The 15079-nt window shown below is 37.0% G+C and overlaps 1 protein-coding gene across 3 annotated transcripts in view; it reads left to right on the forward strand.

The window, feature by feature from the left end:
* C20H6orf141 (chromosome 20 C6orf141 homolog) overlaps window positions 1-15079 on the forward strand; it is a 72929-nt gene that overhangs the window by 15463 nt on the left and 42387 nt on the right. For 2 of the 3 annotated variants that reach the window (XM_065913125.1, XM_065913122.1), the window contains one exon: window positions 3247-4987. The gene's annotated coding sequence lies outside the window, so the exon portion shown is untranslated. Of the gene's footprint in view, window positions 1-3246; window positions 4988-15079 lie in introns of those variants that run through there. The other variant, XM_065913123.1, reaches the window with a different exon arrangement.

Below are 15079 nucleotides of genomic sequence, written 5' to 3' on the forward strand. Positions count from 1 at the left end.
TAATAAAAAATAAGTAATTCTAAAAACTGGGAAAGTCTTTCTCATTTAGGAAGATTGGGAATAAGTTTTTAATTAAGTGATTAGAATATTCCTGGCACTGTTTCTTTAAAGCAAGATTAAGTGATCTCTCGAGTTTGTCAATTGAAACATATTTTTCACAACTGCAAAGAAAAAAGAATATTAATTCCACAAGATAACATATCTGAGATCTTCCATATATCTTGTTTTTTTCAGAGAGTGATATGAAAAGAAGTGGAAAATATTTGAGGATGCAAAAATGTAATAAGTAATTTTTTGTAGTGTACAAATCTATCATTATTAACTTGAGTCCAGTTATCTTTCTTCTCTGAAAGAAGTATTTTTCCTCAGGATGCTATTAACTAAATCACATAATAAACAATATGCTAAAGTGACCGACCCCTGAAGAAAATGCCATTATGTCCTGCTATCTGACCAAAAAGGCATCAGTTAAGCTTCTTGAATCATTTTTGTCAAGTTTATGATGGTGATGGAGGAAAGTCATCCTTATAAAGGAAAATAATTCATCTTTATTCCTGAGTATAGGCTTATATGTTTTTAGGAGAAACCCCAAAACAGGAAACATACTGAAAAGCTCAGAGAGTAAAAAACAACAAAGTAAATTAAATATATATATGTAATGCTTGGGATAATGAGAATGACACCATTATTTCTACAAGTTTTATAGAAATAGCATCTCCTATAGACTTAGATTTTATCTCAATTAACAGTGGCAGACTGGACTAGACAACAAGATTTCCTTTATCAGAATTTAGTTAACATATAACAAATATTGCTATGACTTAAAATAAATTCTGTGTATCCAAAGTATTTAGCATGTTATACCTCTGGTCACAGATATATGTATTTAGATAAGACATAAAAACAACATTGACTTTATGGTCAGAGTTATAAATGTAAGTGTTTTGTTTGCAAAATCCCAGTTGATTCCAAGTCAAACTTCTGGTTCCATGTAGTATACTAAGGTCTGTCTAGTCAAAACTAAGCCTTTTCCAGTAGCCATGTACAGATGTGAGAACTGGACCATAAAAAAGGCTGAGTGCTAAAGAGTTGATGCTTTCAAATTGTGCTGTAAAAGACTCTCGAGAGTCTCTTGGACTGCAAGATCAAACCAGTCAATCCTAAAGGAAATCAGTCCTGAATATTCATTGGAAGGACTGATGCTGAAGCTGAAGCTTCAGTACTTTGGCCACCAGATGTTCTAAGAACTGACTCATTGGAAAAGAGCCTGATGCTGGGAAAGATTGAAGGCAGGAAGAAAAGGGGACAACAGAGGACGAAATGGTTGGATAGCATCACCAACTCAATGGACATGAGTTTGAGCAAACTCTGGAATAGAGAATGGCCGGGAAGCCTGGCGTGCTGCAGTCCATGGGGTCACAAAGAATCGGACACGACTTACTGACTGAACAACAACAACAAATTTATTTTTATTTTTTTTCATTCATTTTTATTAGTTGGAGGCTAATTACTTTACAGTATTGTAGTGGTTTTTGCCATACATTGACATGAATCAGCCATGGATTTACATGTGTTCCCCATCCCGATCCCCCCTCCCACCTCCCTCTCCACCCCATCCCTCTGGGTCATCCCAGTGCACCAGCGAGCACTTGTCTCATGCATCCAACCTGGCCTGGTGATCTGTTTCACCCTTGATAATATACATGTTTCGATGCTGTTCTCTCAAAACATCCCACCCTCGCCTTCTCCCACAGAGTCCAAAATTCTGTTCTGTACATCTGTGTCTCTTTTTCTGTTTTGCGTATAGGGTTATCGTTACCATCTTTCTAAATTCCATATATAGGCATTAGTATACTGTATTGGTCTTTATCTTTCTGGCTTACTTCACTCTGTATAATGCGCTCCAGTTTCATCCATCTCATTAGAACTAATTCAAATGAACAACAACAAATTTATGACTATCGTTCCCTTGAAGGGTCAGAATAATTCTTTTTAAAATTTGCAACAGGCTGACTGTCCACAGGTCTCAGAGAAGTATCACTTAAGCCCAATATTCCCTGACCCTTAAAAAGTTCACTGTTTGTTAAATTTAGTGTTTATCAGTGTATTCATTTTCTGAGAGACACGCTTTATATATTTGGTCAGATTCACAAAGGGATTCCTAACCCCTGCCAAATGACTTAATAAATAGCAGAGATACAAAGATCATACTTAAAATCAGTCCTCATTGTTGTCCAACCCAGTGTTCTCTAGCACTTGTGTTTAGAGCAAAGCTGCATTTTTATGTTAAGAGTATAAATTCCAAAGTCAAATAATATGGTTGATTGTCCATGGTATTATTGAAAAGGAGAACTAACTGACAAGGCTCTTTTTTTCATACATTCTAGAAGATAGCAACTTAATCTGCAAATGTAAAAAATTGGATTGCAGAACTATTGTGCATTGACATGACTCAGAATAAATATTAAGGTTTTATTTAGTGATAACTGACAGTCCTCTTCTGTTAAAATTCACTTTCCTGAGTGTATTCCTCAGAGTGCTCGTTGCTCATTAATGGCTTATCCACATTCCATACATAACTAGTAGGACAGATCAAAGATGGTCAAGATGGTAAGAATCTGCTAAAACCATATAATCAACTGTTTATTGGTGTAATTCACCATCCCTGCATCATAGAATACTTGATGCGGGATTCTGTGATGGGAGACTGATCAGATCTCTCAACCAAGCAGGTTAATACTCAATGTTTCAGAAAGTGTTTATTTTTGAAATGGTGATTCTCTAATAAGTACTTTTTCGTGGTCTCTTGAAAACAGTCAGGGGTACCTTAGAGGAAGTAAAAGTGAATAAGAAGGATACAGGTACTGCAGCTGGAGGACTGACAATGAGTTTCACCCTGGATCTGTCACGGTTAAGAGTCTTAGGAATGGGGTGTCTTGGTAGTCGAACTGTTTTCCAAGCAACACGGACACGTTGGTGTTAGCCACAGAAGCGTTCATTAGTGTTTTGACCTCAAGGGGCTTTCCTGCAAGAGAATTCATTAATAGATCTGGAATACAGGTGGCCGATTCTCAAAAGTTTGCTTTACGCCACTTCACTTTCACAGAAGATCTACATTAGTATTTGTTTCGTAAACCAAAAGAAATCCGAAGATGGTTTTTGCTTTTACAAAAAAAAAAAAAAAAAAAAAAAAGCACAATCCTTATGTGGGGTTCCTGTTGTTCTGTTGATTTTGTTTTTTTGCAGCAAACCCTTGTAAAGGCAGCTGGAACTTGGATTGAGTGGCGCCACCAAGCGTCTTCCCGAGGAACTACACTCAGCGTCAAGCCGCCAAAGCTTTGAACTGTGTCTGTGAGCTTTATCTCGATATGTTCAGTGTATCCCTTATCAAGATGAATCTCAAGGTATTTGTTTCTTTTTTTTATTTTTTTTCTTATGCCATTCTGGCTTATGAAAGACTTAATAGGAACGGTCTACTTTTGGGTGGTAGGAGAAAACTGTATTCACATACAGAGTATTAAACCAGTTCCAGACTGACTGGGATGGACTATCAGATGAAGGATTTCATAGAGAAAAGGGATTATTGGTGACCATGACCTACAAGGAGAGGTGAGACTACACTGGACCTCGAAGAATACCCAGAATTTGGTTAAAAGATTGCCACAAGGAAAACTAAAAGTGTATGTCAAAGGAAAGCTGCATTTGACTCAAAGAAGTTAGAATGGGCCAGGTGATGGGCATTTCAGTGTGTGTGCATGTGTGTGTAGGAGAGTTTTAATGCAGATTATATGGGGAAATATTTCGACCTTCTAGGCTGCATTCAACTTTAAAAGTTTAAAATAAGATATCTAGATGGTTAAAATGAGCATATTTTAAAGACCCTCATCCAGAACAATTCCTTGTTTTAGCCTCTTCTGCTACCGGGTTCTATTTTTGTCAGTATCACTGAAAGCTGTTCATAGTATTAAACATGTATCAGCAGATGTGTATTTATTTTCAAGTGAAGCGCATTCTAGTTGCTAAGATTCACTTTTAACATCAGCGCCTACCTTAAATGTAAAGCCAAAGGGGAATCCTTATAGAGAGTATGTTTTCTTCTTCATATACAAACAGAAGGGCATATGGGCTGTTGTGTATACATAGCCCTGAGAAATTATTGTCTGTTAGGAGCCTGGCACTAGAAAAGAAATAGTGGTTTTTCTGAACGTACTTTCTCCGAACTGCCAAGAGCTTCTGCTAAATGCGCAGGGACTGCTAATTTAGCATCTGGGTCCCCGAGGCTTCTGTTTCTTCTCTGCATTCATCTCAGGGTCATCTACCTTTGATAATTTCTCTCCATATTCAACTTGGCATCAGTGATGATAATATTCAAATGGACTCCTTTTGAATAAGGAATGAACTCAATTTCTTAAGGAAATGAGAAAACTCTTGACATGAAAATGAGTTTTTGGTTTGTTTATCCCCTCATTTTGATAAAAGTAACCTGAAATTATCTCTACGTTGTTTAAAGGGGTCAGAAACATACCTGTAACTGATAGACTGTTCCAGATTAAAGACGGCAGAAGACGCAATGACTGAATGCCATGTGTGTCAGGATTTGTTTACATTAGTGATGAAATCTGAATAAATTCTTCAGATTAGTTAATGATTCCATGTTGATGTTAATTTTGTGATTTTGGAAAACGGAACTTTGGAAATAGAAGGGAATGTCTGCTTATTTTGAGAAAATACATGAAAATATTTAAGAATAAAAGGACAGCATTTCTGCAGAATATCTCAAACAATTCAGAAAAAGAGGGAGAGAGAAAAATAACAAATGTTACAGGATGGCATTAGGGAATTTTGGAGATAACTAGAAAGATATTGGGTATTATTTGTATATTCTTGGAAATTTTTTTTTACAAATCTGAAATTCTGTCAAAATAATTAAAAGTATACCTTTTGTTGACTTCTTTCTCATAAAAAATAAAATATTTTTTTTTTATTTTACACACCTTTGTGAGACTCAAAGTTCCTTATGAGATGCTGGCTTTCCTCTATAACTGTGTCTTCTAGGACCTTCTTGCCCATTCTAAAGTTCTGTAAGGTGGTCAAGGTGAATCTTCTTATAGTTTTCCAAGTGTCACCACGAGAGAAGAAAATTCCTTGTAATATAGAAAATGTTCTTGAGTTATTTCCTCAAAGCTTTTAAAATCTAATTTCTGAGGATAAATAAAAATTAAAAAGAATTAAATTCTCCCTATTGAAAGTAAGGGCAGAAGTTTCTCTTTCTCTTGAAGTATTTACTTTAGAAAACTTTGTAAGTACTTTCACCTCTCTTTGAATTGTATATTCAGCGTTTTGAAAACTACGTAGGTCTTTGGTCAGCTTTATGACTTAGGAATATCTTTCTCAGTGACCTGGGAGCCATTTCTTTGGAAGATAAACATCAGTTATCTCTGAAAGGAGAGAAACCTCACTTTGGTGACTGGCAAGACTCCAAGTTGCAAAACTACCTCCTGTGAAAAAGATATGAGAAATTTCCTTTTCCTGTGGATAAAGCCAGCTGATATAGATGGTCACCCCAATTGCCCAGTGAATCTAAGATGAACTCTGTGATGCTAAAAGCAAGGCAACAGGCCCAAAATGGAGTTGGTTATGCTAAACCTCAAGTCACCAAATGGTGAGGTAATTGTAGCTCAGTTGTCCCATAAGTGGAATCGTAAAACCAGTTAATCAGGAACCACCTGATCCCACTGGTTAGGTCATCTGCCTGATAGGCCCCTACCATCCCCTAAAGGAAAATAACTTTAAAATAAAAACCCCATTTTTTTGCCCAGAATAATTTCCTTGTTCCTTCTCCCTTCTGACTATAAAAGTCTTTCACTTTGTATAGCTCCTTGGTATTCCTTCCTAGCTGCTAGAATGGATGCTGGCAGATTCAAGATGATTTTTGTTCAAATAAACTCAAAATGTTTACTATGCCTCAGTTTATCTTTTAACAGTGACAAATGGTAATATGCCTCAGTTTATCTTTTAACAGTGACAAATGGTGCTGTCAAATCCTCTTACTTGAGGACTAATTCTTTTTTATCTTAATAACATTTTTGTAATGGGTTGTATCTGCTTGGTTATATAAAATGGAGAGATTTCTTTCTGTTTTTGCAATTTCTTAGCAGATTATGTGATGCACACCATGTTCTGGTTTAATGTAGTTCAGTAATAAAATTGTTTTCTTTCTCTATTACCTATGTGGAGAGAAGGATTTCTGGATTTGGAGAAGATTTTTTTTAAAATTCTATTTCTCCAACAAATAATTCTATAAACAATTATTGAGTACGTTATGCTTGCATCATGCTAGATGTGATTAAGAGATTGGTGAATAATAAAAAACAAAGTCTCTATTGCTGGGGAAATATACAGATTAGGAGACAGAAGACTACCCAAATAAAAAGTCACAACCAAAGGTTGTAAGCAAGCTTCTACATTACTGCTTTACATACATAATCTGTATATAGCACCTATTCCTAGTTTCTAGAGACACATGTTGTGGCATATAGTAGATGTGCAGTAAATATTTATTGACTACACAGGGTGTGAATTTGTGCATGCCAAAAGGAAATAATAATAAACATATAAGAGAAATTTCTTACAAGAGTTGGAGCATATGATAACTTTTAGAAAGTTAAGGAAAGAGAGGGTTGCTAGGGTTGACCACATCTTTCCTTGGTTGAGTTTCTGGGATGGTGGCATTATTCCTTTGGCTCAGATCCCAGCCCCAGATCTTCCTCTGTATGCATTTTTTTTTTTTTTTTTCTTTTTTTAGGGAAGCTTAAGAGATAGGGAAGGAATTGCTGAGTTTGACTGATAGCCAAAATTTGGAAATGAGCATAGACTTAAGTCACTTAAGTCACTAGGTGTTAGCAATGGGGTAGAACCAGCTTTGCTATTCTCAATACAAAATCTAAAAGAAAAAGATAAATATTTGCAGAGTTGCTTTGCTACCTCATGTCAGGGTACGCCTTCCTTTGAAAGACCTTGGGTGAAGGTTCGATTCTGCTCACATTCAATTCTTATATTAATAAAGTGTTAATCTGTCTATGGATATTGTACTACATAAAACTCAACAAATATGACTCTTCAAACTATCTCACCTGTATATTTAAGTGTTCACATTTTAGAATACAGAATGGCTTTGAGGTTACTGCTATTCTCTAAAAGATAGAGGGACTTCTGTGGTCCTTTAATACTCTAATACTGGAAGATATCTGGATTTAATAAGACATTTAGCAAAGAGCCACATGAGCAAGGTATAGCTTTATCGGGGTGAAAATATGAAGAACATTTAATTTAGCACCATGAGTAATTGAACTTATTTTAAATACTAGTCCCAAAGTCCTAAGTATATTTAAGATGAAGAAATAAACACTCTAAAATGGTCCAATGGTAACAAAAATATTAAAGTTTTCTTTTGCTTAGTCAAAATTGGTATAAGAATGCATAGACCCATTTGAGTAGTTTTGGATTACTATACTGGTGGAAAGTAGTCATTTCCCTCTTTGAATAATGTTTTCTATGACCAGTTAGGTCACTTAAAAAAAAAAAAAAAAAGTCTGCTTGATTCTTAGAATAAATGATTTGCTTGAGGAAAAAGAATACTAGCTTTTTTTTTTTCTTTTCTTAAAACAACAGTAATATATTCTCTCACAGTTTTAGAAGCCAAAAGTCCAAAACAAGGTGTTGGCAGGGCCAGGCTCCCTCTGTGATTTGTCAGGAACCGTATTTTAACTCTTATGAGCTCGTGTGGCTTTACTAGCTTTAATATTGATAAAAATTAAAACAATTTTATATATAATCATGAAATCAGCCAACAATATTTAAGGTATTGTAGAAAAGAGCAGAGATGCCAGAAGCAAGAGACCGGAAGCTGTTCCAAATTTCTAGAAGGAAAAGAGAAGGTGAATCCTGGAACCTACAGACTAAGAATCTTGAATGCTTCCCAGTGCTGATTGTATGAGACATTCATGAGAATTCCAAGAAAAAGAAATGTCCTAAGGGCTTATAGGTGAGGGAAAATGTCACTAAATAAAATTAAACAGGCTTTGGTGTTTTTCTCAGAAGCTTTAATTTGCTAATAAATAGACAAACCCATGCATCCAAAGAGGATTTAATCTAACATGTAGGATTTCTCAAATTCCCGGATGCTGCCTTTTCACACAGAATATCTACTACCATCTCATGGAATTAGTGTTTTGAGGAAATAACTTTTTAAAAAGATTGTTGCATTAAAATGGCTCAGTGGTATTTACTCGGAGCCAATATTAGTTTATTAAAAATACTGGTCAAAGTAACATCATTTCCATTTTTAAAGAGTTATTAAGCTAATGTTAATGATTTAAAGTGTTAGTGTTAAAGAGCTCATCTAATAACTAAGCTGAGTTGTTATTGTCGTTTAGTTGATAAGTCATGTCTGACTCTTGTGACCCTACGGACTGTAGCCCGCCAGGCCTGTCTGTCAATGAGATTTCTCAGGCAAGAATACTAGAGTGGGTTGCCCTTTTCTTCTTCAAGGAAATTTCCTGACCCAGGGATCGAATCTGTGTCTCCTGCATTGGCAGGCGGATTCCTTACCATTGAGCCACCAGGGAAGCAAGAGAGTCATTAGATTAATGAAATTCCATAAAAGTAGAATATCGGGATTTTATCAAGGCGTTTAAGAAAGACTCATGTGAGCAAGATGCAACAACTTTATCCAGGTAAAAATATGTTTCAGTATATTTACAATACTAAGTGTATTGTTTAATGGGTCTATGCAGTCATTAGATTGTGACCTCTTTAAGTGGGTGGTCTCTGTTCTCTATCATTGCATTTCCCTGGTATTGTATTTTTCAGCAAGTAGCTAGCTACTAATTAACTCATTTACTAAAACTAGTTATTATATATAATAAGAATAAAACCATAAATCATAACTTTTCTCTGAAGTAAATCCTACTTGTGTAATATATATGCTGATAAAGGAAAAATTGCATCATGAAAGAAATTATGCAAGAGAATACAGGGCAACTGATTTAATAGTTTTAACCACAAGGATATATTTTAAGTTTAGAGTTTATTACCTCTTCCTTCAAAGAGTCTTTCAAATATAGGCATTTGAAACTGTTCTCCAAATTGATCAGTGTGATTAATCAGGGCATCTTTCACCGTTTCATATCCAGAGTACCACCACTTTCCTTGGCCCCATTTGAATGCTATAAATGGAGCCATATTTCTGGGAAAGCTTAGGTGTTTAAGAAAAAGAAAAGCAACTAAAGCATTCTGCTATAGTAACAAGTACACTGGTTCTTAATATTTGGTAATTTAACTTCAACAAACTAACCAGTTTTATGACCTTATTAAATGAGACTACTGTACTAGCTTATAAATATACTCCTGTGGTTACTTATACCTCCTTAAGCCGTATTTACAGTATTATCCATCTTCTATGAGCCATCCTTATGCTCCATTTTGTTTGAGCTTTCATAGTAACAGTGCCCTAATATTGTGAAATTGATATATAGCTTCTCCCTAATATATATAATTTAGTAGTTTAAATTATTTTTAAATTTTATTTTTAAAACTTACTTGACTGCACAAGGTCTTAGATGTGGCACACGAGATCTTTGATATTCATTTTGGCATGAAGAATCTTTCCTTGTACCTTTCTAACTCTTCACTGAGGCATGTAGGATCTAGTTCCCTGACTTGAGATCTAACCTGGACCCCCTGCTTTGGGAGCATGAAGACGTGGCCACTGGACCACCAGGGAAGTCCTGCTCCCTAATATATTTAGTTTGGTCTCAGAAAATGCCCATCCAGGGTTCTAGAGAGGTAAAACATTTCCTAACTACCACGCTGGCCTGACTACCTGACAACCAAACTCATGCCCTGCCTTTTGTGGGATGCCATGACGACCGAAAACCAAATTAGCTCTGCATTTTCCACATAACACTTCTTACTCAAAAAATTCCATTTTCTTTGATAATGAAAAATAGTAAGAACCAACATTTCTTGCCTCTTTAACTTTATTCCCAGCACCATTATTTACTTCTATGCATATTACCAACCTGCGAAGTAGATCTTATCATCATCTTTGCTGTATAGGCAAGGTATTGTGGCCAAGAAGTCACACAGCTAGTAAGTGACAAAGATCAGCAAAGAATATATGTTTGTATTTGCTGGGACAGAACCTGTGGTCCTAACTGGATTAAGGTTTAAGTAGGAAATGAGATGGGGACTGCTAATGTTCTTTAAGATACTTGATTTTAGAAAGCAACTTCAGGATGGCGACAGGAATTACAGGAGGGCGCTACAATTTAGGAAGATAATGTAAATTAAGATTAATCTTATAGGGAAGTGAAAATTAAATATAAAAATCTGAGACTGTGAGGGCAGAGTCCTTCAGGTAAGGACCACTGTGTAGTAAGAGGATAAGAGGATATGGGGAGCCCAGCCTGGTGCTCTAATGACCTAGATGGGTGGGATGCAGGGAGAGGAGGGAGGTTCAAAAGGGAGGGGATATATATATATATATATATATATATATATATATAGTGATGACTGATGAGCATAGTTGTATGGCAGAAACCAACTCAACATTGTAAAACAATTTGCCAGCAGTTGAAAAAAAAGAGGATATGGCATGTTTCCAGAAAAGAACAAAAATTAGAGAGGTAAATTTTAAGGAAGAAAAATGGTAGACAGCATAGGGAGAGGTGGGGAGAAGATATTTCATAGGTGAAATGAGCACAAAGCAATAATACAGCGGTGGGAGTGAGGGAAAAAATGGAAGACTAAGAAATACAGAGATTAGGCTGGTTAATATGTAAGCAAAGACAAGGATATTGAGGAAACACATAAATGCGATTGGGGTATATGGAATTAGATGAAGGACTTTATTGAAAGAAATTGTTCTGAGGAATTAACCTTTGTGTTATGTGACCTTTGAATGTAGAGGAAAAAGCCATAAAGTAGTTTTAGAAGATTAAAAACTCAAGTCCTAGTTCTTTAGTTAGTAAATAAAGTCAGTTGTTTTGAGTTCAGTTCAGCCACTCAGTCGTGTCCGACTTTGCAGCCGCATGGACTGCAGCACACCAGGCCTCCCTGTTCACCACCAGCTCCCAGACTTTACTCAAACTCATGTCCGTTGAGTCGGTGATGCCATCCAACCATCTCATCCTCTGTCATCCCCCTCTCCTGCCTCCAATCTTTCCTAGCATCAGGGTCTTTTCACATGAGTCAGTTCTTCGCATCTGGTGGCCAAAGTATTATCAGCTTCAACATCAGTCCTTCCAGTGAACACTCAGGACTGATTTCCTTTAGGATGGACTGGTTGGATCTCCTGGCAGGCCAAGGGACTCTCAAGAGTCTTCTCCAACACTACCGGTCAAAAGCATCAATTCTTTGGTGCTCAGCTTTCTTTATAGTCCAACTCTCACATCCATACATGACCACTGGAAAAACCATAGCCTTGAATAGACGGACTTTTGTTCTGAGTTACACAAATGTAAAATTGAGGTAAAAATAACTCCCTGTTTTCCTCCTAGAGTGGTTGTACAAAGTGAGTGGAATCCTTGCAGTTATTTGTAAAATAAAAACTACAATACAAACTGGTATTATTATTAAGTTGCCCATTGAGGTAAAGCACTGGTCTTCTCTTCAATATATGTTGTGTGAGGATTTTCAAGCTAGGAAGCTATAAATTTCCTCCCTTCCTCCCTCCTTCTTTCTTTCCTTTCGTCTTACCCCACAGTCAAGAACTATAAAATCTTTGAAGTGGAAATTGGAGAAAATTGGTCAAGCATTTGGTCTAGCCCTGTAATTTTAAAGATGAGGACACAGAGGCCAACTTCTTACATAAATTCTCACAGCTAATTAATGCAAGCTCAAAACTAAAATCGGAGTCTCAGTTTCTGGGGCCATGCAAGCTCTTGGTTGTTTCTTTTGCACATACTGTTTTGAGTAGTTAACTGAAAAGTCTCTATGATCACAGATCAGTTCCTTTATGGTAGGGTGTATATGAAATATGTAGATTGAAATAGTTGAGATAAAAGTTCTGAGTCATAAATATTTTAGGATAAAAATGTCACCTTAAATAATAGAAATGTATTAACTAATACTTTTAAATATACAAATTTAAAAGAAACTAAAAACTAAAGCAGCTCTATTCATTTTGAATCTTACATAATTACCTTATTATACATTATATGAGGCAGTTTTAAATACATACAAGCTAGTAAACCCACAAGGGTAAAATGATTTAGGAAATTATAAACATAAAATGAACAATTATTTATTTCTTTACCTCCAGCATGGTTTGATATGGCCTCTTCAGATTAAGGATGTGTAGATTTTCAATAATTGGTAAAGGTCTGGGTCCTGGAGGAAGATGTTGCTTGAAAGCTTTGGTCATGAAGATTTTAATACTTAAGATAAAAATAAGAATCAGGCTTAGAACTGGACATGGAACAACAAACTTGTTCCAAATAGGAAAAGGAATACGTCAAGGCTGTATATTGTCACCCTGCTTATTTAACTTATGCAGAGTACATCATGAGAAACGCTGGGCTGGAGGAAGCACAAGCTGGAATCAAGATTGCCGGGAGAAATATCAATAACCTCAGATATGCAGATGACACCACCCTTATGGCAGAAAGTGAACAGGAACTAAAAAACCTCTTGATGAAAGTGAAAGAGGAGAGTGAAAAAGTTGGCTTAAAGCTCAACATTCAGAAAACTAAGATCATGACATCTGGTACCATCACTTCATGGCAAATAGAGGGGAAACAGTGGAAACAGTGTCAGACTTTATTTTTTTGGGCTCCAAAATCACTGCAGATGGTGATTGCAGCCATGAAATTAAAAGACACTTACTCCTTGGAAAGAAAGTTATGACCAGCCTAGATAGCATATTAAAAAGCAGAGACATTATTTTGCCAACAAATGTCCGTCTAGTCAAGGCTATGGTTTTTCCAGTGGTCATATATGGATGTGAGAGTTGGACTGTGAAGAAAGCTGAGCGCCGAAGAATTGATGCTTTTGAACTGTGGTGTTGGAGAAGACTCTTGAGAGTCCCTTGGACTGCAAGGAGATCCAACCAGTCCATCCTAAAGGAGATCAGTCCTGGGTGTTCATTGGAAGGACTGATGCTGAAGCTGAAACTCCAATACTTTGGCCACCTCATGCGAAGAGATGACTCATTGGAAAAGGACTCTGATGCTGGGAGGGATTGGGGACAGGAGGAGGAGGGGACAACAGAGGATGAGATAGCTGGATGGCATCACTGACTCGATGGACATGAGTTTGAGTAAACTCCAGGAGTTGGTGATGGACAGGGAGGCCTAGCGTGCGGTGATTCATGGGATCGCAAAGAGTCGGACATGACTGAGTGACTGAACTGAACTAAACTGAAGAATCAGGCTGAGAATTGGAAGTATGAAAGAAGATTCAAATCTACTCATTATCTTTAAGTAGAAGTATTATTCAAAAAAATAGAAATCTTTGTGGTTGCAACTAGACAGAATCAGCAGTAGTTTTCAGTGCAAATCACAAATATAAGGTTGCTGTAAAAGAAAAATAAAAAATTTTTTAAAGCATTTCTGTGTCTCGGAAGAGGTAATTTTGAATCCATGCTATGACTTTAGGCCTTGTTTTTCTCATTCGGTATTATAATCATACATAGGAGAACTCTGCCACCTCTGTCTGACTCAAACTAAAGTGCCTTTGTTTAGCTCACAGGGAGACAATGGAACCCTGCCCACCTGTGAATAACAGTAAGGAAAAGAAACTGACATCCTGTTGCCTGAGGCTTGCCATTCTAGGAGATATTTACAGGAATTAAATGGTCTTTTTACTTTGTTTCCTCACCTCTCCCCATCCTGATCTATAAAAGAACCTGACATCCAGGTCCTGAGAAGATGGTTATTTTTGAGACTTTAGTCTGTCATCTTCTTGGTTAGGTGACTCTCTGAATAAAGTCATATTCCTTTCTCAACACCTTGTCTCTCAGATTCATTGGTTTATCACATGGCAAGCAGAGTGAGCTTGACTCTGTAACAAATTTGACTTAGCCAACCAGGAGCCTTGCTGTTTGTGGGTAACCGGCTCAGACCAAGGAGAACTGTGGTAAGACCCTAAGCAGCTGGTGGGACCATTTTTGTGCTGAGGATCTTTCCTTCAAGATTCCCTGAAGTGACACTGGCTGCCAGCGCTTGGCAGCTGAGACAAGGAAACAAAAGAATTGCGAGTCAACAAACTCAATTTTGTTCATAGGATAAGCCTACCCAATTCAATAGCTGGTTCAGCTGGTATGTTTGTGGCTTTGTGAGTCCTTTTGTGTTGTGAGTTGACAGACTGATTTTGTAGGGTAAAATGCTCTGGTGGCACACCAGGAACATATTTCCCCCACAATTTGGGCTTTTCCTTTATGGGACAAGCCAGTTTGTTGGACAAGCCTCCTTGTTGGAGGGGGAGAGTTGCTGAACTCTACCTGAATGGAAACCAGTTCACTGGGGAACTAGTTCCTATGCGGTGAGGTACCTAGTTGGAATGAGTTCATTTGTTTTGTAGGGTAAATTTATTTACCTGAGTTGGGAGTTGCACCAATGCATTGGTGCATTGATGCAATCTGTTTGTGCCATTTTTATTGAAATTTGCCTATGTCTTTTGTGTTTCAGTATTATCAAACTTATAAAAATGGGAAATATTTCATCTATTCTGAAGGAAAACTTTTTGGGGCCCATATTAGTTATGTTAAGATCAGAAGAGCAATGGCCCCTGAATGACTCACAATTAGACAATCTTGCTCTTAGAAACTCTTTGCAAAAGAGAGGAACACTTTGATAAAGAACAGGCCTTGGGGTTCCCTTGGACTTTAGACATCCAATTATAATTTCCCCTATCGGAGCCCTGGATAACTTTGACCGTGGGGAATTTTATCTCCAGTTTGGGGATCTCTCCCAAGAAAGGAAAACTGCCACCTTTTGAAGAAGGGTCACAAGCTTAGGTGGGATTCGGTGTCCCATTTGAGACATTCTTGCCATTTGGTTTTTGGATTTCTGGGCAT

Source organism: Muntiacus reevesi, chromosome 20 (assembly GCF_963930625.1).
Source record: "Muntiacus reevesi chromosome 20, mMunRee1.1, whole genome shotgun sequence".
Taxonomy (NCBI): domain Eukaryota; kingdom Metazoa; phylum Chordata; class Mammalia; order Artiodactyla; family Cervidae; genus Muntiacus; species Muntiacus reevesi.